The following is a 14,373-nucleotide window of genomic DNA, read 5'->3' on the forward strand; positions in this document are numbered from 1 at the left end:
AGTTCATTAATCAGAACCTATTTCTAAACTGCCAGAACCTTGTTAGCCCATTGTGAATTTTGTGATGGAAAGTTGTGGGTTGTCGATGAAGTAAAATTTGAGGGACCCTCTTTAAACGCAGTGGTCTTCGGAGCAGTGAGGAATCACAGGTGACTATACTGAATGCTTGAGTGGAATGCTGCCCTCTCTGTCCCCTCCTATAGTATGCCCATTGTTGATAATGGCTGTCTTCCTTTTGTTGGTGTTCATTGTGGAGAGAAATGCACTAGTTATTTACTGGTGAAAATGAGATGGCAGTAACAAGCAGTGGAAGACAGTGCTGTTTTTCATTTTGCATTGATGCTCCTCTGCAGAGGCATGCATTTCTCACATTATTCTTCTCAAAGCCTTTATTGTTCTGGCTTCCTGTAACAAATCAAGCTGGTGATGGCAGCCCCATGAAATCCCATTAGCATACTGAGAGCAGTGTATTACAGTACCAGGCAATAGAAAAAATGCAGAACAATAAGAATTAATAGGGAATGCATTATCCCAAAATGGAACAGCAGCTCTGTACTGAGTGCCAGTTCTATGAAGATGCTTTCTCCACTGCTTGAAAACAAACAAACAGCATTTTTAGGGTTCAGTTGCATGGTCAAGTAAAATCCGCCCAGTTTAAACCAAGGAAAACAGAGATGTAAAAGGTGTTATGCTACATGTCCAGGTGCAACCATCCATCTCTCCCTGTTCATGGATTCTAATTTTAATGTCTTTTGACTTCCAGACATAAAAAACTTATTATTTTTTGATATAGAGATGTAACTGGACCCTACAAACAACTGAACTTACTTTAGAGTCTTATTCTTTGCTTGGCCAACGTCAATGTCAAGCATGTGATGGCAGTCTTCAGAAGACAGGTTGTCTTTAAAAGAACCAGTGCTTGTGAAGCCTGAACCAGAAGGAAAATTGCTAGTTTGTAGCCAGTCAAGCATCAGTCTGCAAGGGATGACCAAGAAGGCAGCTGGCACATCAGCATTTACTAATACCTCAGTAATGCTGGCCCTTCCCAGCGACAGGCGTGTAAATGCCCTCTCTTTAGGTGATCTTAAAGGTCTTGAAGTAAAGGTAGGCACAGCAGGCAACTGCAAGACACTCTTGGGGAAAAAGGGACAATCTGACTAGCATAAAGAACAAGTCTGCAGAGGAATTGACATTTACCTTTGCATCAGACAAGGACTGTAAAAGCCTTTTCAAAAATGTAGATTCCTACTGCCTGTCAAATACTGGTGTGTTCAAAGGTGGGAAAGCAGCTGTGTTTTTCCAGAATGAAAAGGATAACTAATCTGAAAGACTTTTAAGAAAAGCTGTCAAACACTATAAGAAAGCAAATCAGACTATGTATTGGCATACTGTTTCTGATGACTAATCACTTTCTAGTTTTAAATATAGGCTTTAATTCTAAAAGTGAATACAGAGTTCAGATTTTTTTCATGAGGGTTTCTGTGTTAGTAACTTGCTAGTAAAATGTTAGTAAAATGATATGGACTATAATTTTCTCTCGGAAATGGTTTAATTTTTAAGTAGGTCCGTGGCTTGTTGAGAAGATGCCACAGTGTCTTCTGTAGGGTCTTCTGGTCTGTAGACCAACAGGTCTACAGTTAGTTCTGGGCACCCTCTCTGCAGATGAGCAAAGGAGTAAAATATTGAATGAGGGCCTCACAATGAAGATTTCTCCTAGGGCAAACATTTGCAAGTTTGGTTGTGTGGCTGAATACAGCTGCAATGCATTGTCACAGGTCTTAATGTTACTTGGTGTATACTTTTGTCTTTTCCTTTGTAAAATTCAAATATTAAATGGGCAAATCCTGAAAAACAAAAGAAAAGAGGTGATGGTGTGCAATATTTTTGTTTCATCTTTCCAAATAGATTAGGCCTGCTGTGACATGAGGAAAAAACAAAGTCTTCATGAATTAGGCCAAAGATGGGAATGGGGAAGGAGCATGAACATCTTCAGAAGTTTAGGAGAAATATTCTGTTCAGGAGTTCAGACTGAAGTCAGACAAAGGTTTGAAGTTAAGAGAGAAAGCTGCCACACAGAAGAGGATCCAGACTGTTCTAGTTTGATTTAAGCTTTCATGCAGCTCCCCCTTGCCCCGCAAGATGATGATTTCATGATAAGCATGTCGAACAGCAGATACAGGCCTCATTACATGAGCAGGGAGGAACTTAGGATTTCCCTCCTTAGGGTATCAAAGAGGATCACATTTGAGAACCTAGAAAGGTCCATTTTCATTGTCAAGTATAGATAAGAGTGCAAGAGATTTTTAAATCACATAGATCCACAGGATCTCTGCTTCACGTAGTACTGCATAGCACGCACCAAAGAAAAAACTCTTTCCTCTTTAAAATGGAGAACATTCAGTACAACAGATGAAAAATGGGGTTGACCATAGGGTGGGAACATGTGAAATTACCATTATTACCACTATATGCTGCTCTAGAATCCATAAACTCCATTTGCTCAGCAACATGTGTTTAGGAAGATTCAAGAACAGTTATCTTAGCAAAGACAGCATCTGTCCCTAACTCCAAAATAAATGCTGAAGTATTCTTAGCTATAGAAAACTACAAGACAGGAAACTCTGTCATGTTTCATGATGAGAATTCCTTAATTAAGAGATGGGAGGCGTTAACAATGTTTTTCAAAGAAAAGCCCCTAGTAATCCATCAAATGTGGAGGTATTCATGTATCTACGCAGAGTGTGAGAGGAATGTGCTAGAAATGTCATAGCTATGGGGCAATTGATTACATCACCTTTGGAATTACCAGCATTGTGCAATGGCTTTTCTCACTGTATTACTGTGTACATTAGATACCATGAAGATCTATGAAACAGAAATTACTTCATGTTCACCCACCTACTTCAAACTGACGCCCTTGTAAGACTCTCTTCAAACAATCTTGAAGTTTCTTCATTTCAGGAAGTGCACTCGTAGTGCAAGGTCTGGGTGAAATTATTTATCCCTCAACTGCTTGGAAGTTCTCTTTTCACACAGTGGGCTCGTGCTTTCTAGATTGTTAATGGTTGTTGTGAGGTGAGTCCTGGAAACATTACACTTGAACATGAAGAAAGGTGTGCATTTTTTCACACTAATCTCATATTATGCAATAGTAATGGCATAGAAACTGGTCCTGAAAGTTCAGTTTCAGATTAAACTGACCTTTGAGACTGTTAATTAAAATTTAAGATTTCAAAATATATGTGTAGCATAAAAATTAAAATTATTAATGTCATACACAACATTCTATGTTAGAAAACCATTAACAAATATTTTAATAAAGTACATTCATTTCTAAATCTCCATAAGAAAACCTTATTACAGCAGTAATCCACTCTGTAATACCTTCCCCTAGAACTAAAAGCTGGATGAAAATAATTTCAGAGTTCTGTGTAAGCATACCTTCCTTTGCGATGGAGCATATTAAGTTTTATGACTGAGCTTCATTTATAACTAGTCCACAGAAGATCTCAAACAGTCGAGCCATTACTGCCCTGAAAACAGATGTGATTTTCCAAAGCAATACTTTTCAGATGTAGTCTTACTTCTCCTTCAGATCTAATAACAATACAAAATGATCTATTAATCTTTGAAAAAATAGATTAAAAGAATAGTCTGCAAGTCATGCTGTTGACTGCATGCACTGAGGAAATTCTGTCAAGTTGCCTAAGTACCTCCTAGTATCGTGGTCAGATTGGTGTTCTGCTGTGTAAAATCCTATTGTAAAAAATGCTTCCTGTCTCACAGACCACATGCTGGGATCCAGGATAGCCTTTAGAGATATAATCTTTAGCTGTGTAAACATAAATTGCAGTCCTCAAAAAAGTCAGTCTGCTCTTGCTTAAATCTGGAAAGAACTTAAGTTTACGTCATTGCCCTGGCCTTACAACTAACCTTTGGTCATTCCTAAAACAACTGGGAAGCCCTGACAGTACAACACAGCATTGTCAGTCTCATGTGCAAGCCCCACTGATTTCAAGTGTCCAGATCTTAACCCAGGGTCTTAATGCAATCCAAGTTGAGAGCACATCTTCCAGATGGGGTGCTGCGGAAGCCATGGCCATTGCATTGGCCCTAGATGTGCCAGATGATGGAGAGGATGCACCACTGCTCCTGCTGCTTATGGAAAATCTCTTTCAGTTTTCATCCCTACTTGAGAAGGTCCTAAACTGTACATCTGATCCCAGATCCCTCCCTCCTCTTCTGTCCCCTGCCCTGGTAAGAGAGGGACTTCTTTATTCTTGGGTTTTCCTGCTGTGGATCCACTTGCTATTGGATAGATCAAAGCAAAGTAGGGACAGATAGTGAGTGTGAATGTGTCCATCTGTCATACTAAAACTACTCCCTGTGTATTGACATCAGACATTTTATCAAATGACTATTTAATATAAAATACACCTTGTGGGAAGAACAAGGCAGACTGTCTGCTCCAAATTCCAATTGCAGGTTTCCAAGGTATGAATAACTTAAAGGAATTTGATTACAGTGACCTATATTCAGACTGTTCATTCAGTTACATCAGTCCAAAACTGCACTGCAGGATGTCTGGTGCCATATGTTGCTTTCCAGCATGCCAGTCAATGAGGCAGTTGGTAAGGTACTGCACTTCCAAAGTGCTTCTCCTGGGAAAAAAGAAGGAAAGAAGGTGGGAAGAGGGAAGGGAGGGGAGGGGAGGGGAGGGGAGGGGAGGGGAGGGAGGAAGGAAGGAAGGAAGGAAGGAAGGAAGGAAGGAAGGAAGGAAGGAAGGAAGGAAGGAAGGAAGGAAGGCTGCTTTTCACATGTTTTTTTTTTTTGCTTTTCATCCCCAGTTTGTGAAAGTCTCAGTTAGATTCCCGTTACATCATCACAGAATTACTGTGGTCCTGCACAGGCTACCAGACTTACTACTGCTCTTGTAGCACAGGAAGATATTGTGTTCTTGGGCTGTCTGCCCTCCCGGACAGCTTTCAGTTTTCAATGCAGTTTAATGTATGTTTAGTCAAAAACTAGTCCTTCTTTGACAACTGATGAGTCCTGTCTCTGATTAGAAGTCCATCCATTGTGAGAGGGTGAGGTGTGTTTGGTTTTGCTGAAATCAGATCACTCTTTCTGTTTCTACAAAGTATGTTTGTTACAGCATTCCCTGCTTTAGTTACCTTTCTTTTTTCCCTTTCTGTATCTGTCCTGCTTTGTTTGAGATCTTTTTTATAATTTTGTCCAAAGTAAACTAAAACATATTGCAAAAGATAAATAAAGTGGAATTAAAAGATAAATAAAGTGGAATTACATTTCCAGAAATTTACAGGTCTGTTTCACATCCAAAGATGAGAAGGCAAGTATGAATAATCTTTGAAATGTAGCATGAAAACCTGCTAAACTCTGGGCCAAGCCACCGGCACTTTCAATAATATCAGTATTGTCCTAACCTGTCAGAGGACTTCACTCTGACTTTACACCAGCTAATTGTCCCTGTGGTTCTGCTGGCTCACCAGGGTTTCCACATCTCACCAGGGTTTTCTCATCTGCAGAAAATGGTCACTAAATCTCTCTGTAACATCTGCAGAGGTCTCCAATAAGATATACATTTGTCTAGACCTCTTCCAGTCATTTATTGCACCCATTCCCTCATTCCTGGGAAGTACAACGTTGGAATTTCTCCTTTATACCCAGGAGCACATCAAAGTAATGTAAGTAATGTATGCTGTGCAGAGGTGTTGGAGGAACAGCTGCAGTCCAAGAAAACTCTAGGAAAAAAGGCTGCAATTGCTACTCATGTCCTGTTTTGTTATTACACACCTCTCTTGCAGAGACAGCCAACATATTTGGTGGGGGAAAGCAGGAAGAGGTCACTGAGGTACACTTTCACTAACATCAAAAAAACTCAGGTTGCTTGACTGCCAGCTTCTCAGGGGAACAATGCAAAACCCCCCACTGTAAATGAATTATGTTTTCTAAGATAAAGCAATGATGATTCCCAGTAATTAGAAGAAATATACAGCATGTAAGTAAAGTTAATATTTTAATCAAGTGCTTTTTTGAATAATGACTAAAAAGTAATCTCTAAAAGTGTTTGTTAAAGAAAGGAAGTCTCATATGTCTGTCAAATGCCAGCATTTTTAGCTAAGGCGGCATTTACACTAAAATCTGTTATTTTTATTGCTATTAGCAGCCTTTCTTGGGTCCCAAGCTTTCCACATATTTCTCTTTCTGGTTGTAGGAATTTATAGGAAATCAAAACTCAAAATATTTTGAGAAAACAAAAAGTATTAACATTTTTTCATAATTAAATTATATGGAAAGGTAAACATCATTTAAGCTCTAGAACTATTCTAAATAATCCTATATATTGAAGCTGAGGAAGGCATTATAAATTAGTCCTAGACACAATATACTTACTAAGTTCAATTTTTTATAAATTCATATTTTCTCAGAAAGTATAATCAAGAAATCTGTCTTACTTTCAACTCAGCAGATTAAAATAATCTCTTAGGGTCCTACCAAGAAAGAATTGTACAAATACTTCATCATGCATATTTACACAAAGCTTTGCTAGGAGCACCTCTGCATCTACAAAGGAGCATTGCTTCACAACTCAGTTTGGGAATATTATTTTCCCTTCATCCAACAGCAGTATTCTCAAAAATAATTAATGTATTGGTCAGAGCTCCCACGGTTGTTTAAGAATACCACAAGTGCTTTATTACTAATTGAATAAATAGATAACATGTGTCTTTGCTTCAGCAGCCTTTATTTATTTTATGGACATTTTTCGTCAACTTACAAACACTTTCTGTTTGAAATGCTATCTTAATTGAATATTCCCCATCTGGAATGTTAATACTCGGCATGAAGAAAAGGAAGTCAAAGTGAAAAAAAAAAAGTAATAACATTTCTTTGACTCCCATGTCAGTAGTACCAATTAGCTACATGAATTTTCCATCTGCTTTCACTAAAGAATACGTGAACAGCTGCATCCTACAGGAAAACAACCTGATGCAGCCAACAGAAACTGTCAAGCACCTGGTCATTTCCTGTCACCAGCTCCACTACTGCTGCAGATGTCAAACCACACTGGGTTTGCCAGCTAGCTTTGTACAAACTCTGCTAAAAAAAATTGCCACTGTTTTGCTTCCTCTTGGTGAAATTTCTTTGCCTATTGATCTCAGTACCTTGTATTTATATTTTACCTTATGTGCATCGGATTGGATAGCAAAACGTTGTATGTCCAGAAATTTATGGGCCTCACAGTCTCTAAATAATAAGGACACCAAACTAATGCTGCAAATTAAAGAGAGATTAATGACTTTGTTTGGCATGGTCTAACGCTGCTGTTAATTGGTAATATATATTGTGTTGGGCAGTTGCACCTAATCTATTTATTTTCCTGAAGGAATATCTATCACTTTGCCCATACATTTCACAGAATATCATGCAAACTATCTCATTCCTCAAATTTAAAAGGAAACACTATTTTAGACCCTCCTCTTCCCCACCACAGCACCCTCCCAGAAAAAGAAAATAGCTGTTATGGAGATGGATAACTTCAAAATGTCTGACTAGCTGATTTACAGAAATGGAAGTACCAATGCTTTCAGATCTTTTGTGTGAAGCACAAAGTTCCTTGCAAAATACCTGGACCTCTTGCAACTGCCTCCTGCCAAAATTCCTGAGGGAATACCTTTCTTCTTCATTGTTGAAGCAATCTTCCTAATCCCATGGCATTGTTCAGCTCTCTGTCTGAATCAGTGGAAGGCTTACATGGAGATAAGACCATCTGTGGTGTTAGGCAGAGAGTGAGAATGCTTTCTGGAACTGTCAGGAGAACTAGATCTCTAATCTAAAACTCAAAGATTGTGAACCCTGTAATTTTGACCTTTCTTATCGGGAGATTCTCTAACTGTAAAAACCACCTGCCTTATTAAATTTGCTGATACCACACCTGGGGTCTGCAGAACAGCAAATACAAGACCATCTTAAAGACCATCCTTTAAAATGGTTTCTAAGATCTATATTCCTTCTAAATTGTTTTTCTGCCCAGTTTCTCCAGTAATCATCTAAAACAACTGTTACAACATGGGGTTTTTTATTGTACAGGCATGCATGCTCTGAGAATGCAGCCAGGGCTTGCTGACAGAGCTGTGCCCAGAAATAGGGAGGATCCTTCAACAAGCTGTGCTCTGTAAAGGTCTCTGTTTCAAAGACTGTGTCTGTGTTGTCCTCCCAAGTCATCAGCCAACACAGACTCATAAAAAAGCAATGCCATATCTGTGTGGAGCCTGGGCAGGTTCTGGGGGACAGCCTTACCGAGTTATGCTGGCATTACTGCATCAGTGCAACCCAAAACTTCTGTCAGCCCAGCTCGCACTGGGACGTGCAGCACAGCAGCAGCAGCCTCTTTGTGCCACTTGACTGGGAGAGACAGGTTTCATGCCACAAATGCAGTACTGTCCCTCATTTCTACACAAAAATTTGTGAATCTCCTGCACTTTCAATAGAGGAAATTGAAATAAAGGAGTCAGAACTACAACCAAATGCCTTAGCTAATTGTAGGTGCTCATACCATGAAAGCCACAGCGTAAGTTTAAAGCATTTCAGGACACTTCGTGAGTTCTGGGCGAGCTGTTTCATCTCACTCCTGTCTTCACACCTGTCCCCCAAGCACCTGCCCCTCATTTTTTTTCCTTTCATAGTTGACAGCTATGCCATTTTTGTCATCATATCTCAAGGAGCTAAAAAACCCCAATTATTTTAATTCTGATTGATGATGTTTTAAGTAAAACTGAATAAAGAATGGGAAATGTATATGATTGGTATTCAGTGAACTGAAGTTGTGATAGTGATTATTAAAATTCAGGACACCTCAGACATAAAAGCAAGTTATTTTATGGTATGCTTTTCTAGTTCTCAAAATATCCAAATATCCATTTCTATGAAAAAGCATAGATAAATATATAAATATATATTTCTAAATATATAACTTTTAAAGTTATATTTATATTATATATATATATACATATATATAAATACTTAACTTTTAAGATAATGTCTGAAGCTAAAACTTCAGATATTTCTTAAGACATATTTAGATCCTTGAAGACAATATAGATGACTAATTTTTGGATCTTGAACTATTAGGTTTTCTCATTATTATGAACTTTTTTAATCAAAATATAGAAACATATAATTTCAAATGTAGAAACACACCTTCTCTCTTCGTAATCCATTGTGTAGCAGACTATCTCCATTCTGTTTGTCTCTTTCAGGCAATTGCCCTTGTCAATAACTAAAACACAACAAAGTTACTCTTTAGATCTAAGAACAGAAGATCACAATAGAAGATTCTGTAATTAATTTTCATAGCTAATTTCCATGAACCAAAGATTAAACTTCAGCAGATATTCTTATTCATTATTGGAGCTATTTGTGCAAGGTTTACTCTTAGCTCTTATTCAACACCTTCTACACTTGCCTTATTTGGATAGGGGCTCCTGTTTCAAAAGATTTATAATAGGTGTACCATTGTCTATGAAACCAGTTCGTGATAGAGGCTTTTGAAAGTCTGCATCTATTCAGTGATTTCCCAGCTCTAGCTTACCCTCCATAAACCCTTCCCAAGCACCTAGCCATTTTTAGTATCCCATAACAGTGTAACTCTCTTTTTAAGGCTCTTTTAGGATGACAAAAATCTCTGATAAGGACTCCTAGTTATCACTATAACCCCTGATGTAACAGCACCCCTCTAGAACACACAAAGAAAGAGCCTTTTGAAAATTGTTTCAGGTTGTGCAAAGTATCCATTAGACAGACACATAAAGTATGTTGTATATCCACATTGGATAGCACAAAAGAATGGGGCGTCATGGCAAAAGCAGGGTTTTTTTTTGGTGAGGGTCTGTCCAACTAAATAATTTGATTACTTACTGACTCACTGAATGAAACAAATGCTGCAAAGCAGGGAATTGTGTCACACAGAAATGACGAACAATAATTCAGTTATAAACTGCAATACAGACAAGTGTATTACCCTGTACTGCTTTATTCAAAAAACAGGATAGTGAACCTGTTGAGAGAAATTTATTTTTATTTCTTTCTGGTGTATAATTCCACCCATTTTGCAGTCTTTAAGCTCTTCACATTTTTTTCATGTAGTAAAAGTTCATACTCTGAAGCATCAATCTGCATATATGTCTAGATACACAGCAAAGCTCTTTTAATTCCATAATTGCCGCTATATAAAACACATACATAAATATATGGCATCAGTCATCAATTTCTTAGGTGTTTCCCATCAAGTGTAGGGCTCCTCTGGGAGAAGTGTTGGACTAATGAGGAAATATTTAATGCATTTCTTATTAAATAGAATGTCTTTCATTTAACCCCTATGGTTGCTGCCAGGCTAAAGGAGAGCAGCAGCAGTAACACACCATCAGAGAAAGGTGGGTAAGAGGTGTTGTAATGGAAAATTTTGTATTCACACATGTGGAAATGTACCAGGAGAAAGAGAGACCAAACCAGAGAGAATAAGTGAGAGAGTAGAGGAAAAAAGAATACAATGGTCATTCAAAGGGCAGGAGAAACAGTGGTTGAGGGGAGAAAAGAGCAACTTATTAGCAGCAGACAGCTCTGAGACACTCCACTGGGGGAACAGAAAGTGCAGCTTCAAGGCATTGCTGTGAAAACCATTGGCTGTGGTGTCAGTTTTGATGTGGTTCTGTCTGTGTCTGCTGCTGTGGCTGCTTGTGCTGCTCATATCACTCCCACAAGCCTGGAGGAGAAGGCAAGCTTTGCAGTAGCACTGGGTAGGTGTAAAAAAAAACAGTAAACAGAGCCAATGGACTGAGCTGAGAGGGAAAGGAAATTTTTGCCTGTGAGGATATGTCAAGCCTGTCCCACTAGCAATTCATTGTTTAAATCACCAGAACAACAGCTTAAGCTCCTCCAAGCAATAATGTGGTGTGCTGTGGTGTGCTGTGCAGGGATTTAGAGTGTCTTGAGTACACAGGCCTGTGCCAGAAATTGTCAGCATCAGTGAAAATGCGTGATGTTGGATTGGAGGATTTGTGTTAGTTCTGTGAGTAAAGCTTTATACAGGAAATTTCACAGCTTTATCATAAACATTTCTTAAGGGAGAAGGTAAAAATATAGTGCTCAGTAACTAATTTCAGAAACTGCAAACCAAGAGAAGGGGAAGAGATACTCAGTGAATGTCAAATATGTTCATATCAGTCAACCAGGTTTTGGGGGTTTTTTTCCAGCTGCAGCAATATAAGTAAAATAATTAAATAATAAGTAAAATCAGCCATTATAAATTAATTGCTCATTCTATTAATCAAAGCAGCGGGACCCAAGGTATGACTTACCAACTATGTGTAAATGACAGAGACTAAAAGAAGTCAAGTTAATTAAAAAGAGACAAAAATGTGAATTGATAGTTTTTCCATGGTTGCAATTTTCTCTTATCACTTCTATGCTCTTTCTTGATGCACTCATGTGTAAAATAATGCTACTGCTTGAATCAGTCTTTCAAACTCTTTTCAAGTTCTACTATGCACTCCAACCTTTAATGACAAGCACTTAAACAAAACGTACTGTGCCACTGGATTTACTGTGAACCTCTTAAAAGATTCTTCTGGTCAGAAAACTCTCTCGAAAACTTGACAATCTAGCCCTTTTTTTAAGTTGTAGAGGAGCTACTTTAAAATCACTGGAGAAATCAAATTTAGGAAATTAGGGAAGCAAATCAGCAGAGGAGAGGTGAACAAAATTAAATGGTCAGTGATGTAAGTGATAGCATCTGTGATCATGGATACTTGATGTGAACTTCACTCCCCTTACTGGAGGTACTTCTGTAAGACCACTAGAGATATAATAGCACTTAAATACACATATTAGAACTAAAAATAATCTTAACATTTTTTAATATGGCTTCATATCACTGTAGTGAAATAACTGAATATAAGCTATATCTTTAAAGAAATTTCCATGTAACATTATTTCTGATGTGATCACCTAACAAGTAGATAATAACAGAACTATGTCCAGATATATTTTTTTTCCTTGAAAGCGGTTAAGAGCCCATGTATTTAAGCCATAGCCCTGGTTTCATAGTCCTGAAACTAATTAAAAACGTGATAAATCATTTTTGACTTTAAAAAGTCCTCAAACCTAAAGCCAAACATGCAATCTTCAAAGCAGGCTTCAAACACTCAAGGAAGAAATACTGGTGGTACCTATGCTCTTTTTCATTTCATGCGTTGGTGATACAGGTGTCCACCTGAGATCACCTCTCCCATCCCCCTGATGAGCAGGTCACATGGCATCTCTCACAGCACACTGCTTCTGTGAGCATTCCAATGTGATCCACCTCCCTGTTCGTGTCTTGTCAGCCTTACTGCTGTCCCAGCGCAGTGGCTTCAGTTTGGTCGGGTACAGCGGAGCAGTGTCACAAACAAGGCTGGGAGCAGCTCTGCCTCACAGGTCTGGCCATGTGTCTGAGGCAGCAGCACTCCCCTGGCCACTCCAAGCTCTGATTCTTCTCAGAGACAAGAAAGGATTGAACCCACACCTCATCTCAGACATCGAGCAGACCAATCCCCAGACTACTGGATAAATGAGCTGCCACTGCAATTACATCAATGTTAAAATTCCTCCCAACAAGACCAGACTCCACTCAATTTGAAACAGAGCATGTGAAGTTTTCCTCTCTTCACCCCTGAGCCTACAGACCTCCTTACCCAGGCTGTATCTCACACTGTGTTATCCTTTGGATGCAGTCTCAAATAGCTGTGGTTAATCACTTGACTTTTTAAGTACTCCATCCATCACCCAGTGCCAACCCCAGGCCTCCAAAGTCAGCTTTCTGCAGCTCACTGGGATTATCACCCTCTTCGATCTTCCAGGGGAGCTGTTTCTGTGATTCTCACTCTAATACGTTCCAATATAGACATGTCAGGCTCGCAAAGCCCTAAAACTTGATTTGTCTAAAGCAGATAAGCACTGTTTGAACAGGCACATGGGGATCTTTCACACCTATTCTTTCTGAAAATATTTCGGAGACAAAACACTTGCACAAAGCAGGAGAAATGTAGAACTGCAGTGACTTTGTGAGTGACTAAAAATAGCATGTCATGAGAACTTCTTTTCTTCCCCAAGTCTGGTGAAAAGAGAGAAAAGTAATCATAAATGTGCTGCCCTGTTTTACACAGGACTATATCTCAACCCTGAGATATGGTCATGAACTGTCAAATCACACACAGAGGCTTTCATAAGATGCAAACCTCAACTCTCAAATGTATTTTAGGTCTTTGGTTTTGCTTTTGGGTGTGGGGTTTTTTTTCTGCCTCTGTCTACTGATTCCCATATAAAAATAACCTTACAATTTTTATTCTTTGCAGGAAACAGCTATCTCTTAATTTTCAAATAATTTAAGAGGAATATACATTTTTATACAGCTTTTATAATTGATTTTTCAACATCTCAGCCCTGATACAGGCACATGAAAAGATCCCCATGACACTATCTCAAACTACTTCCATTTAACAACCTCAGTGAAATCCTGCCCCATTGAACTTAATGGTATTTTGAGGTACATTGCTATGGCATTGGAGTCCTTACCTATTTCCAGGGACAGCCTAGATTAATCTATCAACATATGTTACACTTTGAATCTAATGGATGAAAACTGTTTAAGAGCAAACTCAATGTCTCCATTTTTCTGCTTGCTGCTGCAACTCTATTTAATTTAAGTCCTGCAGTATGTATTTTATAGGTGCCATACAATGCCAACTGAAGGTTACCACAATAAAGCAGGAAAAAAGATGACTACAAAGGCATTGGGAGTGTATTTTAATTCAGCTGAAAAAAAGTGACTTCTGCTTTTATCATCCTTTGTATTTGGCAAAGGTTAGAGTTTATCTGTTTCACAGGCTGCCAGAATGCTGAGTAGATCCTGCCATTGTCTCAGTGAACACTGAATTGCATATTAATTGAAGATCTAAGGCTCTACATCAAACAATAGAAGAGTAACCAAACATTGCAGACCTGGGACAGGAATGCCTCTAGAGCTAGATGGGAATGTTTGATTTAACAAGGCCCTTTAAATGTTTCCTTCAGAAACATTGCTAAATCCTTTGAAACTTTGACAGTGTTTTGCTACTATCTGCAGCTAAAAATTATTTTCTGGAGATCAGTCCAGTGTGCTTACTCTGTGGTCATAGCCAAATGACCACAGTTAGGAACAGCCCCAGCATGCTAGCTCCTAGGGCTGCTTGGAAGAACCCACCTCAGGCAGGTTAAACGCCTCACCCTCTGTGAGGCCTATTGACCATTCACACAGGTGTGTTCCTACTGCTCCCT

This window comes from Agelaius tricolor, unplaced genomic scaffold (assembly GCF_023055355.1).
Source record: "Agelaius tricolor isolate 1412-34295 unplaced genomic scaffold, bAgeTri1.0.p SCAF_4, whole genome shotgun sequence".
Classification (NCBI taxonomy): Eukaryota; Metazoa; Chordata; class Aves; order Passeriformes; family Icteridae; genus Agelaius; species Agelaius tricolor.